The sequence below is a fragment of the Rattus norvegicus genome, chromosome 4, assembly GCF_036323735.1.
Source record: "Rattus norvegicus strain BN/NHsdMcwi chromosome 4, GRCr8, whole genome shotgun sequence".
NCBI classification, from domain to species: Eukaryota; Metazoa; Chordata; class Mammalia; order Rodentia; family Muridae; genus Rattus; species Rattus norvegicus.
In genome coordinates, this window is record NC_086022.1 from 35,078,575 (window position 1) to 35,098,510 (window position 19,936).

Here is a 19,936-nt window from a genome sequence, read left to right on the forward strand (position 1 = left end):
CCATCTGCCCAGGTCTTTTCACAGTGCATACTTACTATAAATATTTGAGTTATACTTGAAAACAGGTTAATTGTATCATGTGTGTGTGTGTGTGTGTGTGTGTGTGTATTTCAAATAATGTTGAATCATATATTTTTTTTCATAATCCAAAGTCCTTCTTTACTAATTCTACTAGTGTAAACCCACACAAATCGTACTGTTAATCTCTCTAGGATCTGTAGCATTTACTTATACTATTCATAGCTATGGGGTAAAATGGATGATTTGTCTTGTTATTTGATTGTGTATCTTTCATCTATTTTGGTTTCTTGACTAAGAAACCAAATGTCATTTGTACTATGACATTAAAAAAAAGATGCAATGGCCTAGAGAATAAAGAGTAATGGTGTAGCTGGAAAGTTTGGGACAGAAGGAAAGAATATGACTACAGACAGAACTACAAAGGACATAAATGCCGCAGAAGTGGGTGATTAGTGATTTGACTGGAAGAACTGTGAGACAGAATTAGCAACACCTAGGAAATCCAGGGAGATGCCAATCTATCCAAAATGAGAAGCTGGGGGTTCAACAGGGGACCCTCTGTCAAAATCGTAAGAGAAAATGACAAGACAGAAAACACCCAGCACCAACCTCTGGCCTTCACAGAAGCACACACTTGCACACATTCATGCATACAACCACAAAGACATGTCCTCGCACAAAGGAACTAGTGACCTGTGGTATCCTTCACTGCATGTGATGAAGTGTGCCCAAGGAAGGCCATGTTAGGGGAAAGCCTTGTACAAGCTGAGCTTAAGATACCTAGGAAGTTTAGCGGAGCTTTGAGCAAGTCATGCTGTGAAGAACAGAGGACAGGACAGGCTTGAGCTGCAGTTTTGCATATCTAGTAGCAGTCAGAAGAGCAATGACAGTTGTAGTCACAGGATCTGGAAGGAAGCATGGAGACTCTGAGAAGGAGTGTCTCAAAGGTAGTCATGAGATGTGGCAACAGAGAAGGGAACTGAAAACATGTCAAGCAGTGGAAGAGAAGCAGTTTTTTGTAGGCATGCTCATGGGTCTTCAGAGAGATAATAATGTTAGGATGATAGATGTGGCCTACAATTGTCTGAAAATATGCACAACCTCATTTAAAGGGGAACCGCAAATGAAATTCACATTCAAAAATCTGGCTCCAAATACCAGGTGAACAGACTCTAACAATTTCACATCTGAAAACATCCAGCCATTATTGTACTTGTTGGGAATGCAAAATTGTACAACATCATGGGGAATCATTTGGGAAGATCTGAAAATACTGCCAACCCTCACAAGCCATTCTCATATTGTGGAATCCATGCTGCAGATACATGAGACAAAACACAAAAGGATGGCTGCTGGGGAACAACCATTGAAAGATTAACCAGAGAACAAAAGACTGGAGAAAATGGAAGTCTTCATTAACAGGGCACTTTGAGAGGAAAAATAGAAAAAAAAATGACTTCTCCATACTATTATAAATTGAGCTCTAGAAAATATATCTAAATTAGAAGAGCTAGGTGAGAAAAATGTGAATGGTACTTTGTCATTTCTTCTATTTATTTAGTTTTGAAACTTTGAACAATGACCAACACACATGACGTGCTTAACAAAAACAATGATCACATTTCTTTGAATGTACTCTGCTTGATACATTTGATATGGGAGTCATTAAAGTATTTTTCTTAATTTTAAAAATAAGAGAACTTAAAAATTGACTCATAAGGGAATTTAATTTGTAAAAGAATATGATCTGAATTACTTTAGTGTACTTCAAAGTGATGACAAAAATCCCTATCCTGAGAAGTGGTTCCAAGTGGCCTTAACATCACACACTTGGGGATACATTCTGAAAGCTATATATTTCAAGGGGGAAAAACAAACTGCCTTAAACCAGCTCTAGCATTAATATGATTGGTAGGCACTGACTGCCACTGTTCTGACTGCTAGGTCTGTATGTGCATATAAAATAAATAGCTATGCTACTGTCATTGAGAACTGTCATATAATCAGTGGGTTGAAAGGAGCTATGGAGACATGAGTAAAGCAACAGTTCTCTAGCACTCCTGATTTAGATATATCTGTAAGAACTTAGGGGTACGTATTATCTTTTAACTAGAAAAACCTATTGCTCTATGTTCAAGAAAGCTCTAAAAACTATGGCTACTCTATGGTAAAGACTTTCCTGGTCTTCAACTGTGCTCTCTAAGTGCAAGGCCCCATAGTAAACTAGGGACCCAGTAGGACTATCTCATTCTCAGTCTGAAGCAGGATACACATATAGTTTGATGCCCACTACCATGAAGCTTTTTGTCAAAGGACTTGGAACTCAGCCTGAGTAAGTTCTTCTGGCCAAGAAATACTATTAAGGGGAATAGTTTAAGACTGTTTGGTGCATTGAAGAAAATAAGTCCACATAAAAATTTAAGGATCACATTTGGAAAATAATAGACTAGTAAGCTCATCGTTTTGAAAATTGATGAGTAAGAGAAAGAATAATACATTTATTTCGTCTTTTCCAAGAGACTTGTGCTTCAAGGTTACTAAATGGTACGTGTGTGTGTGTGTATGTGTGTGTGTGCGCGCATGTGTGTGTGTGTGTTCCAGTTGATACAGAAATATGAAACATATTTGAATTGTATTATTTCATAACTCTTAATAGTTCCAGTAATAATTATGGCTAACAATATTATAAAAATTAGAAAGAATACTTGTAATTAGGATAATAGGTATGTCACTTTTATAGAGGGCTCACACAAAACAATCATTCTTGAATCATATAAATCTCCAGTTCTCTGAGATTAGATACAAAAGGAAACAAAGATGCTACATGTTAAATAGCATGACAGCTATATAGGCGGCCCTGCCAGGCTGGGGGATAATTGACAACACAAGGGATTTCATTTCTACAACAAAGCTAAAACAAAAAACAACAAAACCAGAAAACAAAACAAAAACAAAAATTTAAATAGAAACTATATATTAAAACAAAATAGAACAAAAAAACTGGAATAAAGCTAAAACAAACAACAAAAATAAAAGAAACAAAAAATTAAATAGAAACTACATATTAAAATAAAAACAAGCTTGAGACTTTTCAGATATTTCAAAATAGGGATCGTGCACAAATCTTAAAACTGTCAGCTTGTTTAAAAGGTTTAGAAAGCTGTCAAAGACATATGACTACTATTTAATGGCATTCGTGAATCTTTAAATATGATAGATATTATAATAATTTTAAATGGCATTCCCTTTTAGGGATGCATACCAGAATATTTATAGAAAATATAAATATATTTTCTATACTGCTGCCAGTGATTTGCTCTAAATAAGGCATTTGGGAAAGGGAGAGCTTATGAATACTGATAAATAGCATTGGATGTGTGTTGGTAATTACTGAAGTTGAGTGATTGACATTAGTCCACTTATCAATATACGTTTGCCATGTTTGAAGTCTTCTCTAACAATATTTAAAGAAAAACTAGGAGCAAATAACACTGACAGACACTCAGAACTGTGAAATGCCTGCTGTATTTGCCAACCCAAAGCCACCAGTGCTCAAGGAAAACACAGTTTCTTTGGAGCGTGAGTTAAGAACACAACTTGTAGTAGATTACGGAATGAGTACAAGGTGAGAAGCTACTGGAACACCGAGGATATCTTTATTTCTTTTGACTTTTTAATTTTAAGATGGAGTCTCTTATAGACTGAGATAGCCTTAAAAATCACCCCATAACAGTCTAGCCTTGAACTTCTGATCCACCCTTGGACAAGCATATGAGACATGCACCACAATGGTTGGTTTTTGTTGCGTTTGTAACTGTTTAAAGACTGTAGGATGCTTCTCAATGTTACTCTACTAGAAGGACTGGTAAAGGAAGAAAACGAAATCTGTAAGTGTATGCTGGAGAAAGGCTAGTTAACATGTCAGCATCAATAGTATCCCTAACAATGACATCTGTTCTGTAATAACACAGGGAGAGGAAGTATTGGGAGGGACAAACACATTCCAGCAGCCTTAGTGACAGGAGGAAACCAAGCACTGATAGTGACAATTTTCTTAACAAAGTAGGAGACTCTCTGCTGGGTGGAAGTAGAAATTCTGGAGGAAACATATTTCAGCTCTGAAAATTCATGAATAAGAAACAAACTGTGTAAACAAAACACAAAGGGCTCTGGGGATGGTGGTGGACCATTTGTGGTCAGAGAACACTATTTTCCTGTGTCTATCTTTGAAGCAGATTTTTACCAATGAAGGTCAGCAGTAGAAATTTGGACATAGACAAGGGAGGGAGAGGAGTCTGGGTTGAAGCTTTGCCAGAGTGTGATAGAAGTGAACTAGAACGTGGGACTTGGACTTGGAAGCAAGAAGGCATTTGCTGTTATAAGCTCATGAAAATAGGAAATAAAATAGACAGGAGGAGGAAAGGGAATGAGCATCTGGAAGCCCAGCAAGAATTAAAGAATGGGTAGGAAGGAAGTACCTGAGGAAAGTGACAGCAAGACACTGCTGTTGGGAAGTAGAATGTGTGGATGTAGTACTTCATGACTGGCCTAACTCCAAGTGAGAATGCAGTTGCCCACAGTGGAAACCTAGTGAAAGTGAAAGTCAATGGAAATATGAAGACCATAGAGACAGAAGGCAAAGGTGCTGTGACATTTTGGCTTTGGAATGGGTCAGATCAACCTAGATCTGACTATAGCAGAGCCAAAAGGGAGAGCGTGATCACAGCGGTTAAGTCTTCAGTGGGGTAGGAAAGAGAGCAAAAACCACAAAAGATGTAGAAGTGCCTGGCTAGGCTTTTCCCTGGAATGGACGAACGGTGATGTAGTCCCTTCACCGTTTGGAAAGAGGACACAATAGCAAACAGCTACTGCTTGACCCAGGTCAACTTTTTAGCCAAGACTGCAAGGGAAGTTCTTTTGTGTGTCTAGGATTCCACTGAGGTATAGAGAGCTACCAACAGGAAGGCTGAGGACAAGGCGGGGGGTGGGGTTGGGGTGGGGGTCGTATTGGGGGGGGAAGGACATTTACTATGGAACGAGAGACCCACAGTGATGGGGATGGGGGCACGTTGGAAACATCTGGAAAGAAGTGAACTATGATAACTAATATCAAGGAAATATATGCTAATAGAAATTTCTACCAAAAAAAAAATTCCTGTGCAGACCTAAAAAGAGGGAGGAAGTGGGGCAGGGCTTAAATTCAGACTAGGAACTCTGCAGAGTGAGGGTAGCTTGAAGGGAGTCAAGATTAAAACACATTACACATCCATCCTCAGCCCCAACCATGACCACATCAAGTTTCATCACTAAACCGCTGTCAGGGAAGACTTCACTGTGAAGCAGAAACTTTGTTGGAGTGGTTTTCCTCATGAACAGAGGGCCAGGTTACATTCCAGGCAGCTGAGTCAACGAACCCATAAGCCGACATTTTTATCCAAAGACTAGAAAGTAAGGGTCCAGTTGGGAAGTGAGGTTGGAGAGATAGCTGTGCTGGATACTAATTTTCAGTTTATTAGATGATGTGGTAATTAATTACAATTTAACGATAAAGAAATTTTGTGATACAAAGCCAGTTAATTTGCCTGGGTAGCCCACATCACCATTTATTTAGGTGATACTGTGGTGTGGTGATGTTTTAAATTTGTTATCGGTCCCTTAGAGCTTCACCTCTGATACAGTAGTGTCCCATTTCATAGAACAGGTATGAGAAGGCTAAATTACTTAACTGGGACACTTGTCAAATAACTGGAGAAACTAAGTCTGAACAGTTTTGTGTGACATAAAAACCTAATGGGGTTAGAGTGCAGTCATCATACTGTCTTGGAAACCTGAGTACATTGAGGTCTAAAGAGAAGGGACAATAAAAAAAAAATGTGGATCAATACTGGTGATTGAAACACGGGAAAATGTTAGGTGCTGTAGGAGAGAGGTACCTGGTAGAGAGTGGGGAAAGTGACTTGTCTGAGCCCGGATAAACTGTTACAGTAAGTCTAGCTAACCGGTGTGTAGAGCAAAGAGAACTGGAAGGATCCATAATGAGAACTGAGAAATGGTAAGGAAAGGACTGGTGTTTATTCCAGAGTTCTTTGCAAGAGATAGGATCAACCCCTTATTCTGAAGGATGAGCAAACTGTGTAGGCTTGAGAACCAGCTACTGCTAAATACAGAAGCTGATTTCTGTATTTAAGTTTACAAGAATACATGAAGAGAGTCCTACCGCGTGCTACATTTTATGATATAATCAATATACTACTTAATATTCTATTTAGAATGGTATACTGCCCCAAATGATTCTCTCCTTCTGAAGTAGTCTTGGGGAAGTTGTTGTCCTTTAGAAAATGCCAAGTATGAAGAATTGAAGGGAGGGAATGTTTATTTTTGCTCACAGTTTTAAAGGCTCGTTGACCTGTTCATCTCATGCTAAAGTAAGCAAGGGAAGGAATATGGAGGAGGCCAGTGCTTCACCTACCCAGCAATCTACTTTTTCCAGCCAGGCCCCACCTCTGCCTTCCACCACCCTACAAGATCTCTATCGGATTATTGATCATTCAAGGGATTAATCCTTTCCTTAAGTCAGAGCTCTTGTGCCCTACATGTCTCTAGAAATTTCCTTCTTTTATGTACCCAGGGATGTGCTTTACTGATCTTCTGGGTGTCTCTCAGCTGTCAAAATTAACCGTCAAGATTAACTATCATACCTCTCTCTTAAACCAGAAAAAGTATAACTTAAAAAAAACTAATAGTATCCTTCAAATTACTTGTTAATTTTTTTCAAAACTTTGACTAAAAATAGTCTGAGTAAAGATAACAAAATTTTAAAATCTAATCTTGTTTTGAAATTACTAATAGTAGAGTTATAAAGCTGGCTGTGGTACACATCTGTAAGCCCAACTTTGGAGAGGCAGAAGGAGAAGGATTATTGCAAACTTGATATGGAAAGCTGGAGCTGCACAGAAAGATCCTGTCTCAAACAGAAGTAAAACTTTTTTCCCCCTCGGAGCTGGGGACCGAACCCACCACTGAGCTAAATCCCCAACCCCAAAACTTAAATAGAGACCAAAAGAATAATCTATAAGCAAGGTGTTGGTTTGTTCTTATTTTTGTTTTGTTGTCGTTGTTTTTTAATCTTACTGGCAATGAGTTTTTAAAGAGACTTACAAAAGAAATGGAAATGAGATGAGAAATCACTCAAGTCTTCCCTTTGATATATTTGGGGGTGGTTAGGCAGTCAAGACAATAAAATTAATAACGCCATTTTATCTTATTTGATTTATATTTATTACTTGGTTACTTTTCTGATAGGACAGGAAAACAAACCTAGGACTTCACGTGAGCCAGAGAGGCATTCTCCACTCATCTCTATAGCCAATCTCATTTTTAGTTATAGCAGTTGGTCAGTATCTTAAGTATCAGCCTGGTTTGCTTTTAACTCTTCGCACGGTGCTACAATGAGGGAGTAAGGAAACAAGTGCTGTGACCTTCACCCCAGGAGATAAAGAAGTAAGATGTAAATAGATGTAGAAAATACTATTGTGGGCTGGAGAGATGGCTTAGCGGTTAAGAGCTCCGACTGCTTTTCCAGAGGTCCTGAGTTCAATCCCCAGCAACCACATGGTGGCTCACAACCATCTGTAATGGGATCTGGTGTGTCTGAAGACAGCTATAGTGTACTTGTATACATAAAATAAATAAGTACATCTTTAAAAAGAGAAAAGAGAATACTATTGTTATGGTTAACCGCCAATATACAGAGATAATTGACAACATGTAGGAGATTTCAGTGGATGGTAGGGCCATCAGCAGTATATACTGGCTAGGGTTTGGAGAGCACAGACAGTGGTACCAATGGAGACCACCGCGAGGACATCATGCCATGTCCCATCAGATCACCTGACCCTGCTTTCCCATTGTTCCGATTTCCCTCCAGTTTATTGAAAATATAAATCCCCATCTTTCCCCCTTTCCCCCTTGATTATCTCCTGCCTATTCCCACCAACATGCAGTCTTAGTGTCTTCTATCTCCCTTCCCCCCATGACCTCAGCTAGACCCTTGGTTTCAAAAGCCAGCCACCCTTGTCCTGCTGCCTGTTCCAAGAGTCATCTTGCCATTTTCATTTCCTTTGATGACTTCGTTGCTTTAATGTTGGGCTGCCTTCCTAGAAGCCTTTCAGCGAGCGTCAGAGAGTGAGGTGGCACTTGGGGTAGAGTGAAGTGCTTCAGATTTAAGTCTGTCCTCGATGACCCTTTTAAAAAATAAAACATGCAGTGCTTGAATAAATTCTGAGTACCAACTCTTACTTTTTACTGTACCTTAGCACATTACATCTCCACCCATCAAATAGGGCTGCAGTTGACGCTCAGAAGTAAAGTACATACTCTTGGCTGGATTAGAACATTCATTATTCCTCTCTGCTCCTCTGTTTGCTGAGGTTTTGGCTGAGTTTTTTCCCCCTGTGCTGCAGTTTAGCTTAGTGGCTGGACAAGTTATGAGTCTTTAGACTTTTTATCATTTCTTCCAGTTTGGAAAGTTTCAGCGGATTCCAATTAAACATTAGGTTAATATTTACTTTGGCTTCGGTACAGTTTCTTAAGGATTTAGCTTCCTGATACTGCTCATGTATTTGCCAGGCCAGTTCCTTTCCTTGAACTTCCAAGAGCTTATGTTTCTTCTGCTCAGACTGACACTATCTGCTAAATTCTCTCTGCATTAGATTTTTGAGATCTGACATTTAAACTCTCTTATATTGACTGAGCTAGTATATGGCCTGACTTAACTCCCTTGCTGGTATTTGATGGCAGTGCTGGACACAAGCCTGGTGTTTCCATGGTGCACTTTTTTTTTTTTTTATTAACTTGAGTATTTCTTATATACATTTCAAGTGTTATTCCCTTTCCTGGTTTCCGGGCAAACATCCCCCTCCCCCCTCCCCTTCCTTATGGGTATTCCCCTCCCAACCCTCCCCCCATTGCCGCCCTCCCCCCATATTCTAGTTCACTGGGGGTTCAGTCTTAGCAGGACCCAGGGCTTCCCCTTCCACTGGTGCTCTTACTAGGATATTCATTGCTACCTATGGGGTCAGAGTCCAGGGTCAGTCCATGTATAGTCTTTAGGTAGTGGCTTAGTCCCTGGAAGCTCTGGTTGCTTGACATTGTTGTACTTTTGGGGTCTCGAGCCCCTTCAAGCTCTTCCAGTTCTTTCTCTGATTCCTTCAACGGGGGTCCTATTCTCAGTTCAGTGGTTTGCTGCTGGCATTCGCCTCTGTATTTGCTGTATTCTGGATGTGTCTCTCAGGAGCGATCTACATCCGGCTCCTGTCGGTCTGCACTTCTTTGCTTCATCCATCTTGTCTAATTGGGTGGCTGTATATGTATGGGCCACATGTGGGGCAGGCTCTGAATGGGTGTTCCTTCAGTCTCTGTTTTAATCTTTGCCTCTCTATTACCTGCCAAGGGTATTCTTTTTCCTCATTTAAAGAAGGAGTGAAGCATTCACATTTTGATCATCTGTCTTGAGTTTCATTTGTTCTAGGTATCTAGGGTAATTCAAGCATTTGGGCTAATAGCCACTTATCAATGAGTGCATACCATGTGTGTTTTTCTGTGATTGGGTTAGCTCACTCAGGATGATATTTTCCAGTTCCAACCATTTGCCTACGAATTTCATAAAGTCATTGTTTTTGATAGCTGAGTAATATTCCATTGTGTAGATGTACCACATTTTCTGTATCCATTCCTCTGTTGAAGGGCATCTGGGTTCTTTCCAGCTTCTGGCTATTATAAATAAGGCTGCAATGAACATAGTGGAGCACGTGTCTTTTTTATATGTTGGGGCATCTTTTGGGTATATGCCCAAGAGAGGTACAGCTGGATCCTCAGGCAGTTCAATGTCCAATTTTCTGAGGAACCTCCAGACTGATTTCCAGAGTGGTTTCCATGGTGCACGTTTGATTGATAGAAATCTCTGCCTCTCTCTGGGTATATCTTGACATTGCATATTTCGTCCTGGTAGTTGAAATGCATTCCCGGCTGCTAATCTTTTAACAGAGAAGTGACTCTAAGGATAAGATGTTCTAGGTGACTGACAGATAATGACTTTGCACAAATAATCACCGGTTTCTAAGCCCTTACTGTGAAAAATCAGAAAAAAAAGTCCCCGATGTGTGCAGCCTCTGCTAGGGCTAAAATGTAAAGTGACTCCCTTAACTGAATGCCTTCATTCTTAATTACTAAAAAACAATAATAATTTGAAATTGTTTCAAATAAAAGACTGGAAAGAGCTTTTCCTCAAGAAACAGATTTTAAACCAGACAGTGGAGGTATGTATCTTAAATCCCAGCACTTGGGAAGCAAAGACAGGCAGATCTCTGAGTTTGATGCCAGCCTGGTCTACAGAGTGAGTTCCAAGACAGTCAGGGCTATACATAGAAACCCCATCTTGAAAAACAAAGCCAAACAAAAAATAGTTATTTCTTTTCAGATAAATTAAGAATGATTATGCATGGTCATAATTTTTACAATTGATAACTGTTTATGATACAAAGGTTAAAATGCTTTTGTCCACTAAACCACACCGATTATATGTCTTCTCTTCCCCTATGAGATTGTGGGGTCCTTGAGGAGAAATATTTATCTATTTGACTTTCTCTATTTCCGGTGCCTGGCATATTACCTCGGGCCTGGTAAACACTTATTAAATCATTGGGTTAACATGTGTACAAATAAACTCTGGATTCTATATAAGATGTGCATTAAACCATTAAAAATGTTTTATTAACAGTGGTGTTAAGTGATGAAATTCATAACCATAATTAACATGTATCATAATTATAAAACTGACATTAGGCATTAAGAATCTAATTAGGAAATATTTGAGAGACTAGAATAATATGGAGGTGAAAAAAAATCCCCTGGGCAGCCACCCAGAAATATAGTGGCAATCCTCATGACACCCCTTACCAGGCCAATGAGTAGAGCTGCAATTCAATGTTGAAACCAGACCTAAAGCTCTGAGTCACCAGAGTGTTCTCTCTCTCTCTCTAGAACGCTGATCCAGTGATGAGAATAGGAGGTTCCCAGTGTCTCGGGCCCAGGATGCTTGCTCTTAGACAATCACTTGCTGGGATGTTATAGCCATTACAGGCAGGGGTGCTCTTTCTGAAGATCATGATGAAAGTCTCTCTTTTGTGTACTCTCACTCCTCGAGAGGAGCAGGGCCTTGCACCTGTCCAAACGGTACTTTATAAGGCACATTCTCAACTCCTAGGGAGGAAAACATGGAAAGAGAAGTCCTAAACGAGCACCTCAAATCCTGTGTCATCCAGAGGCAAAGGGGAATGAGGAAGGGAGTTCAAGCATGATGAGAGTTATGGATGCACAGAAGCCAGCAGTGAGCCTATAGTGATTGTTTCATGTCTTGGAGTTGTAGCTCTTCACGTGACACTATTTCATCAGTGTGGGAAGGTTAAACAAGCTAGTGTAAGTAAAATTTCAAGACCATGGCCAACCACACACAGCAAGCATTGAAAGAGGTAGTGGCAGTTGTTAACCGTCATCGATATTAAATACAGGATTGCTCTTAGGGTGGTCTGTATGTGAAAGTCATTTAGTGGGTGTTTGTTTGATTTTAAACGTCCTCTGAAGTCCATGTATCAAATACATCTCCAGGATGGCATCACTGGGAGGTGAAGCCAAGACTGAGGCCCTTAGCTTCTGAAGTATGGCCCTAAGGGGAATGATGGGACTCTAGCCACTCCTTTATCCTTTATTTTTCCTAGATCATAGTGCTACTGAATTTATTCCTTCAGAAACCTATCCATGATGGGGCCCCACTAGTAAACAATAGTGCCAACCCATCGTGAAGTGGAAACCTCAAAACTGTGAGCCAAAATCACGATGTGGGGGTCACGTGATAGAACGTGCACATTCTGCTGAAGATGGCAAGGGTGACTAACAACTTATGGTAGAGCGGAACTTTGTGCTTAGTGTCGTGCAGTATGGCAGGAGTACTCTGCAGGGTCACCTCCCCTCAGTACTCTGAGCATAGTGACAGGCTAATAACTCAGACCTTAGTTGTGTGCTCCACTCGCTCCACAGTGCATTCCATTCACCTCTGTGCTTTAACACGTGTTAATTGTGCACACACTCGTAGTTCTACTGCATTCCACGGTAGGGGCTGGATCCATACATGGTCTTCCCTTCTGAACGTTCCTCTAGACCTCCTCTTTAATTTGCCGTGTATAAATTTCCTGATGAAATGGGTTATGAGGACTGTTCCGGGTGTTACTCAACTTTATAAACACAGTGCCATGTAACCTCACCTATTTGGGTTTTTTTCTCTCAGTTTTTTGCTTATTTTTGAGATTGTATTGTAATTACATTTCTTCATTTTCCTGTCCTCCCTCTAGAGTCTCCCACATACCCCTCTACCACCATTCTTAAAATTCATAGCCTCTTTTTTTCATCAATTGTTATTGAATGCATAAATATGACCCGTGGAATCAGGTGAATGGTCAATTGTATGTACGTTTTCAAGGCTTACTGTTAGTCCCTGAACAACCCATTGGTGTGCTCTTCACTGGGGAGGAACCCCTCTCCTGCTCCCAGTCATGTTCAGTTTCCTTTAGTTTCTGGTTTAGGGTTGAGGCCTCCTGGGTTTTCCCTCTTCCAATTTGACACATCCATTGGTGTCCGTGTTCAGCTCACCTTTGGGCTAGGTCATGTTAATGAGACTCCATGGTTGTAGCTTCTGATATTACTAGGAAACACAATCTCACAGCAAACTCCCTCCCTGGTCCTCTGTCTTCTAAAATCTTTCCACTCCATCTTCTGCAATGTTCCCAGAGTCTTGGGTGTGGGAGTATTTTGTGGATGTGCGTGTTGTGTTTTGTGTTGTGGGACTGGGTTCCACAACAGTGCACGTTGATTGGTTGCTTTTCTATGGGTCTCTGTGTGTGACCTCATCTCACAGTTTCCTGGAGTCTTGTCTCATCTAAACTCTCTGCTGGCTTTTTTGTCTCTCACTGTATCTGAAATTGAACATTTTTATCAACTTAGGATTTCTTTCCAGCTTTAGATTAGTATGAAGATTCCTTTCCTCATCCTTCCTAGTTCCAAAAACTACTATAACTCATAATTCACATAAATCCTGATATTTCTAAGGGAATGTAAACACACACACACACACACACACATATATATATATATATATATATGTGTGTGTGTGTGTGTGTGTGTGTGTGCTTATTAGTGATTATTCTTTTTTCAAAACAGGATATTGCTTTGGCTCCATTCCATATTCAATTCATTTTAGTTTGCCTGTATTATGTGTTATATAAAATATAAAATATAAAAGGTACAATTTGCTCATTAGAAGAAAATATGCTTTTATGAACTTCATACAATACAATAAGAATTCTTATTCTTATAGGACTTTGTAAAGAATAAAGAGAATTTTGTAGTGGAAAAACAAATATAATTAATCAATAAAAACTCTGAAGTGCAGTAACCAGCCTTCCCATAAATCCAGGGCAACCAAACCTCTGTGTTTACTACTGGAAGCTCACCAGTTCTGTGGAAGTTTCTGGAAAGGAATGTTGTGGAATTGGCGGCAGATCTAAATAACTTTCTCTCCTGTCCCCTGGTCCATTGGCTCAAACTAAGCCCAAGTCCAAAGCAGGAAAGCATCTGTGTTCAGCACCAACTCCCTTCTTGCTTAGAACCTTCCAGGATGATTAAAAACTTGGTACCTGTTGCCTGTTTGCCAGGCCAAGCTGCACGGCAGAATGCATCCATGACCAATCCTTGAGAGTTATGCTTGAGACATGACTTTTCTCACCTGTGAACTTGATAGGTGCCTGATTAGTTTGATCCCCCATTTCTCTCTCCCTATCCTGCTTTATCAACAGTCAGCAAATGACTGACTTTTGTTGCCATTTTACTATTTTTTTTAATTTTTTATTAGATATATTTCTTTTTTTCTCCATCTTTATTAAATTGGGTATTTCTTATTTACATTTCAATTGTTATTCCCTTTCCCGGTTTCCAGGCCAACATCCCCCTAATCCCTCCCCCTCCCCTTCTATATGGGTGTTCCCTTCCCCATCCTCCCCCCATTACCGCCCTCCCCCCAACAATCACCTTCACTGGGGGTTCAGTCTTGGCAGGACCCAGGGCTTCCCCTTCCACTGGTGCTCTTACTAGGATATTCAATGCTACCTATGAGGTCAGAGTCCAGGGTCAGTCCATGTATAGTCTTTGGGTAGTGGCTTAGTCCCTGGAAGCTCTGGTTGGTTGGCATTGTTGGTTCATATGGGGTCTCAAGCCCCTTCAAGCTCTTTCAGTCCTTTCTCTGAATCCTTCAACGGGGGTCCCATTCTCAGTTCAGTGGTTTGCTGCTGGCATTCGCCTATGTATTTGCTGTATTCTGGCTGTGTCTCTCAGGAGAGATCTACATCCGGCTCCTGTCGGTCTGCACTTCTTTGCTTCATCCATCTTATCTAGTTTGGTGGCTGTATATGTGTGGGCCACATGTGGGGCAGGCTCTGAATGGGTGTTCCTTCTGCCTCTGTTCTAAACTTTGCCTCCCTATTCCCTCCCAAGGATATTCTTGTTCTCCTTTTAAAGAAGGAGTGAAGCATTAGCATTTTGGTCATCCCTCTTGAGTTTCATGTGTTCTGTGCATCTAGGGTAATTCAAGCATTTGGGCTAATAGCCACTTATCAATGAGTGCATACCATGTGTGTTTTTCTGTGATTGTGTTACCTCACTCAGGATGATATTTTCCAGTTCCATCCATTTGCCTATGAATTTTATTCTCCACACTTTACACAAGACAATTTACTAGTCTCAGGCATTCCAATGAGCATTTCAATTTGCTCTTTAGTAATAATGTGAAATAAATATTACAGATTAGTGCACACCAAGATTATGTGAACCGCATAGTTAAAGAAGTTTAACTGGATCTAGACAGAAAATAAAAACAGAACGCATGCCGAGCCTTAAGAAATAGTGACTAGAGAGGAGACGTGGCATGGCTTTAAAAGTCTCGAAGGAGCTGCATGTGGGGACGTGCGGTACCATAGCTACTTGCAATGCTGATTCAGTAAACCACGTCTTCTTACAAGCATCTGTGATGGAGGTTACAAAACCAAGGTCCATGGAGCAACAAGATGGTGCAGCAGCGAAAACACTTGCTGCCCTGGCAGACCACCAGCGTTAAGTTGTGCACCCCTGTGGGATGGCTCACAAACACCTGTAACACCAGCCCTAGGGAATCTGACGCCCTCTTCTGGTCTCCATGATCACCACACTCACTGGGCAGAGAGGGTGTGGGCAGAGGGAGAGGGTTGGGGAGAGGGACTGGGGAGAAAGGGAGAGGGAGAGGGAAAGAAGAAGAATCAAACCAACAAGAACAAATGGTTAAGATCTAAGAATCAGACCTAGGGTTTTCTGAAGTTCTCCACTTCTAATCCTCAATTTTTTGTCAGAAAACTTGTCTATGGAAGAGTGGAAAGGGGTCATGTATTCCCTAGTTTTTGTCCTACATTTCTACCTCATATCATTATGATTGTGTTCAAAAATCAATGTACTAAAATGTAAGCTGATATTTGAATTTCCCACCTACTCTTTTAGCTCCTTAATAGAATGCCAATGATGTTTATTTATCTATGAACTTTTCCAGGAATTTATAAGCTTCTTGAAGACAGTGGCCATCTCTTATATCTGATCTATATTCCCTACAACTTTCAGTGGGTTTGGGATATTTGATGACTATTGCTTTGACTGACTGCAGATTAATAGTAGGATAAACTAAAAGGTTTTATGTTTCCTGCAAATTTATTTCAACTTGGGCTCAGGCACCTCAAAAACTGAAACATAACCAGCTCCCCAGTGAACTTACAAACCTCTTTTTACTTTCTGTCTAGATCCAGTTCACATTCTTTAATTGTGCTGTTCAGATAATCTTGATGTTGGTTGATCTCTAAAGTTTATTTGACATTATTACTAAAATGCAAATTGGAATGATTGTTAGAATTTCTGAGACTAGTGACTAGACTCTTGCCTAAAGTGTGGAGAATAAAAGAAAAATGAGGGGTGAGCTCTCTGAAATGATTATAGAGGCTAGAAGGGATCATCGAGTTTCCGGGATCACTGTTCTCTCTTACCCTCAGGTCGAGCCTGCCCCTACCATCTCTACGTCAGTTTGCACCCACCGTTTTACTCTCTGCTCCATTCTTCTTCCTGCCAGTGTCTGTGCCCATGGATTTCACATAGCTCATGACACCTAGGAACTAACTTATCTAGAATATTAGCATTGCAAAACTTGAAAAAACAGCAATGAAGACAGAAGTAAGATACAACTGCAAAATAAACACAGGTATTTCTTTCCCTACCTGTTCAAAGGAGCATTCTGTTCGGTTGGTTATTCACTCATGAGGTCAGCACTCAAGGAGAACTTAATGTGTTCTTAGTGTGCTGTCAGGTCCTGTAACAGAAGTAGGAATCAGTCCCAATCCCTGACATCCATGGATTTGATAGCATATGTCTTCTTCTTCAACCTTAAATAATAAAGGAAATTCTTTTTTCCACTTAAGCACACTTTTACTTTACAAAGTCTCTATGTAATGTGGACCAGGCTGAAACCTACCTCATAGATCAGCCTGACCTCTATATCTCAAAAATCTGCCTGCCTCTGGAGAGCTGGCATTAGAGATGTACACCACCACACTGTCCAAATCAAGGAGATCCGCCTGTCTCCGCCTCCTAAGAGTTGGAGTTAGAGGCACGTGCCACCACACTAGGCTGGAAATTCTTTAAGGACCAGAAGTTCCTGTACGTTTCCCACATTGCCTCATTTTCATTATAATGCAACTGCAGCACACCTGCAACAGGACAAAGTACTTACACATTCAACACACAGCTACTTAATAACAGCCTGCATCGCTGGAGCACCAAAGGCATGCAGACACCCAGAGAGTGCAGCACTAATCCTAATGGGAAGTGGAAACTGAAAGAAGCCAATTATTCAGTCGTGTTGGTCATCGTAGCTGTAGCTGGTAAAGTTGTCATAAAAACTGAGGTGACAATGCAGAATTACTGCTCTAGGGGACATTCAGGGCTAGGATTCTACAAGCCTGGGTCACAATATTTTTTTTTGTCAAACAGTCCATATGTGATCTCATTTTACACGTATTTCTGCCAAAGGATTTATACAATGTAAGTAGAACGCTGGTTCATCTTAACATTGACTCCAGTCAGCAGTGTCCACATAAAGTAGTGTTGTCTAACATATGCATGCTCCGGGAGGGCGTACTGTACACTATTGAAGCTGAGAACACCAGATGGCAGTTCGTCCTCTGGCCAGGCTGAACAGCGAAAGTCACCAACAAGAAACACAGATGCTAAAACTGCAACACTCAATAGACACACAGAATGGAGCTTACTTGAATCAGGAACTGAAGCAGAAGTGCAAAGTCCTACATAGAGAGCTGAGCATTTTCTAATGAAGTAATACTGTAGTCAAATATAGCCATTTAAGAGACTCCCAGAGAGTGATGAGACATTTTCTACAAAGGAACCCTGGCTGGTGAGATGCCTTAGTGGTTGAGGGAACTTAGCATCAATCCTGACAAGTTCACTTCTTGGAACCCACATGATAGGAGAAGAAAATAAATCAACTCCCGTGAGTAATTCTGACCTCCATACATGCAGCACAAATACACACATGCATGCATACATACAAACATACATACACACATACATATATACTTATACATAACATACATATGAAAAGAAGCTAGAAGCTGAAGAGAACTTCTCAGAAGTTCTGTAAGTGTTCGAGAGCAGATTGTAGAGTTCTTGAACTCCATGGGGATGGGGCTGGACAGTTAGTGAGTAGGGGAGGGAATTCTATGCCCTTCAAGGGTCGGACAAAGCTAGGGCGCCTGATCAGACAGCGGTGGAAGAGGTTATGAACAAGCCCTTCTTGCTGCAGCACACAATAGCCATTACAGGTGAAGGAGATTCCTGCAAAAGGCTAGGCTTAGCCATTTCCCCAAGGGAGATCGATGGCCACACTTGAACCCCCAGCCTGTCTTGCCGCTGCAGTGGCCATGGGATCTGTGGCGTGACACTTTCTCAATGTAGCATTTGTACTGAGCCTGTCACTAGCTCAGCGGGAGGTAAAACGCACTTGACAGTGTTTCCTGGCTCTCTCCCAGCCTCAGCGTGAGAGCAGCGGGGTGGGCGTGCTGAGTGAGTGGGTGGGTGCCAGGCGTGGGGAGTCCTTAAGACCTGCAGCCCTGTGAGGGGGAGAGCGAAGGGCTCAGGGAAGTTTAACAGAGCTGGGAGCACAGGTGTCGAACACGGCTGCCCCCACACACAATCCTAGCCCTCCATCCTCTCTGTCTTCAGTAGGCAACTCCCAACATGCTGGGTTTGGATGGGAAAGGACTTATCTCTGAAACTCATTCAATCCTCCCCACCCCCATTTTCAACCCTTACATTGAAATTCTGCTCTTCTCCGGTTCCACTGGCTTCCTATTAAACTGCAGATGTGAGCCACTCACCACCATCTGCGGGCCACTTGTTTAAACCTTTTGCCTTCTTCAGGCAGGGTGACAACATTTGGGATTTCATTTTTTTGTTTGTCCTACAAGAGTCTTGAGTTTAAGCCAAAAAAAAAAAAAAAAAAAAAAAAAAAATCCCAGGCCCAGGATGAATGTGCTTTAGACCTCACTTTCTGTCAGGAGGCCAAGTGGACTTGGGAGAGAGGGTGGGGCTGTCTGCGGAGACATGATTTTCAGTTTTGCCCTTTGCCTCTGGAGCCAGGGCTCTGGCCCACAGCCAGCCGCACGGAGAGAAGATTATGGTGTTTTCTAGGTAATTTTAAAGAGTACAAGCCCAAAGCAAAGTCAGGTGGTTTCGAGTCTGCATTGAATTTTTCATGTTCAGGATTTGTCATGAGCCGGGTTTTCGACAGAGCTATATTTTAAATGATGGAGGGGGTTGCAGTCTTCTGGAGACAGGCATGTTTTGGTTGTTTGCTAATGACCTCTGGTTTTGCTTATGTGGAGTCTTGTTAACAAATTGAAATGTAGCGAAATAAAACATTCTCTTTCTTCCCTGCTTTCGTTTCTCCTTTTTTTTCTCCTTCTTTCTCTTCTTTTTTTTAAACAATAGGAGCCATTACGATAAACTGTCAAAACTAGGCTATAGATATTGGTTATTGTAGCATCATTAATACTGTGCAAAAATAAATTAGTCACTTTGGCAATCAAACACATTCTTCTTATCTCCTGTCTGCGCTTTAAACAGAGCCCTCTCCTTGTGTTTGATAGGTCCTATTGTTAAGAGAACTGCAGAAATGTATTCAAAAATTCTTTGAAAATTTTCCAACTTCGGAAACGTATTCAGCAGTAATTAGCCTTCAAGGCGGCTGCTAGGGAGAGCGTGGCAGGGGGCTGCTCTTGAGTCTTAAAGTGCACCCCAGGCCCTGCAAGAGAGGGTGTCAGCTTTAGGACTCATGCCAGCTGAACCTACCCTGCTTACTTACCCCGCCTGCACTTTCACCACATCCCACCTTACCTCCTGGACCTCTTTTCCAAAAGAAAAAAAGAAGTTGAGGCGGAGGATGCAGGCAGTGGGAAATCAAACCAAAATGATCTCCGAACTCAAGTGCAGAGAGTAATGCTTAGGTGACTGAGGAAGTGGCTAAGTGAGCAAAGTGCTCACCGTGAATGATGAGGGGGTGAGTTCAAATCCCCAGTACCCCTGTCCAAACCCAGGCTTGGCAACACATATGTGGGAGGCAGGAACAGCAGGACAGGTATTTGCTAGGCAACCAGACAAGCCAGTGAGTTCCACACAGATAGGCTTGTCTCAGATAAATAAGTAAATAAATAAATAAATAAGTGAG

The 19,936-nt window shown here is 41.2% G+C and overlaps 1 protein-coding gene across 3 annotated transcripts in view; it reads left to right on the forward strand.

Moving 5' to 3' along the window:
- The window catches only part of Dync1i1 (dynein cytoplasmic 1 intermediate chain 1), a 313,335-nt gene that overhangs the window by 259,262 nt on the left and 34,137 nt on the right, over window positions 1–19,936 (forward strand). The gene's annotated exons all lie outside the window — the stretch shown is intronic.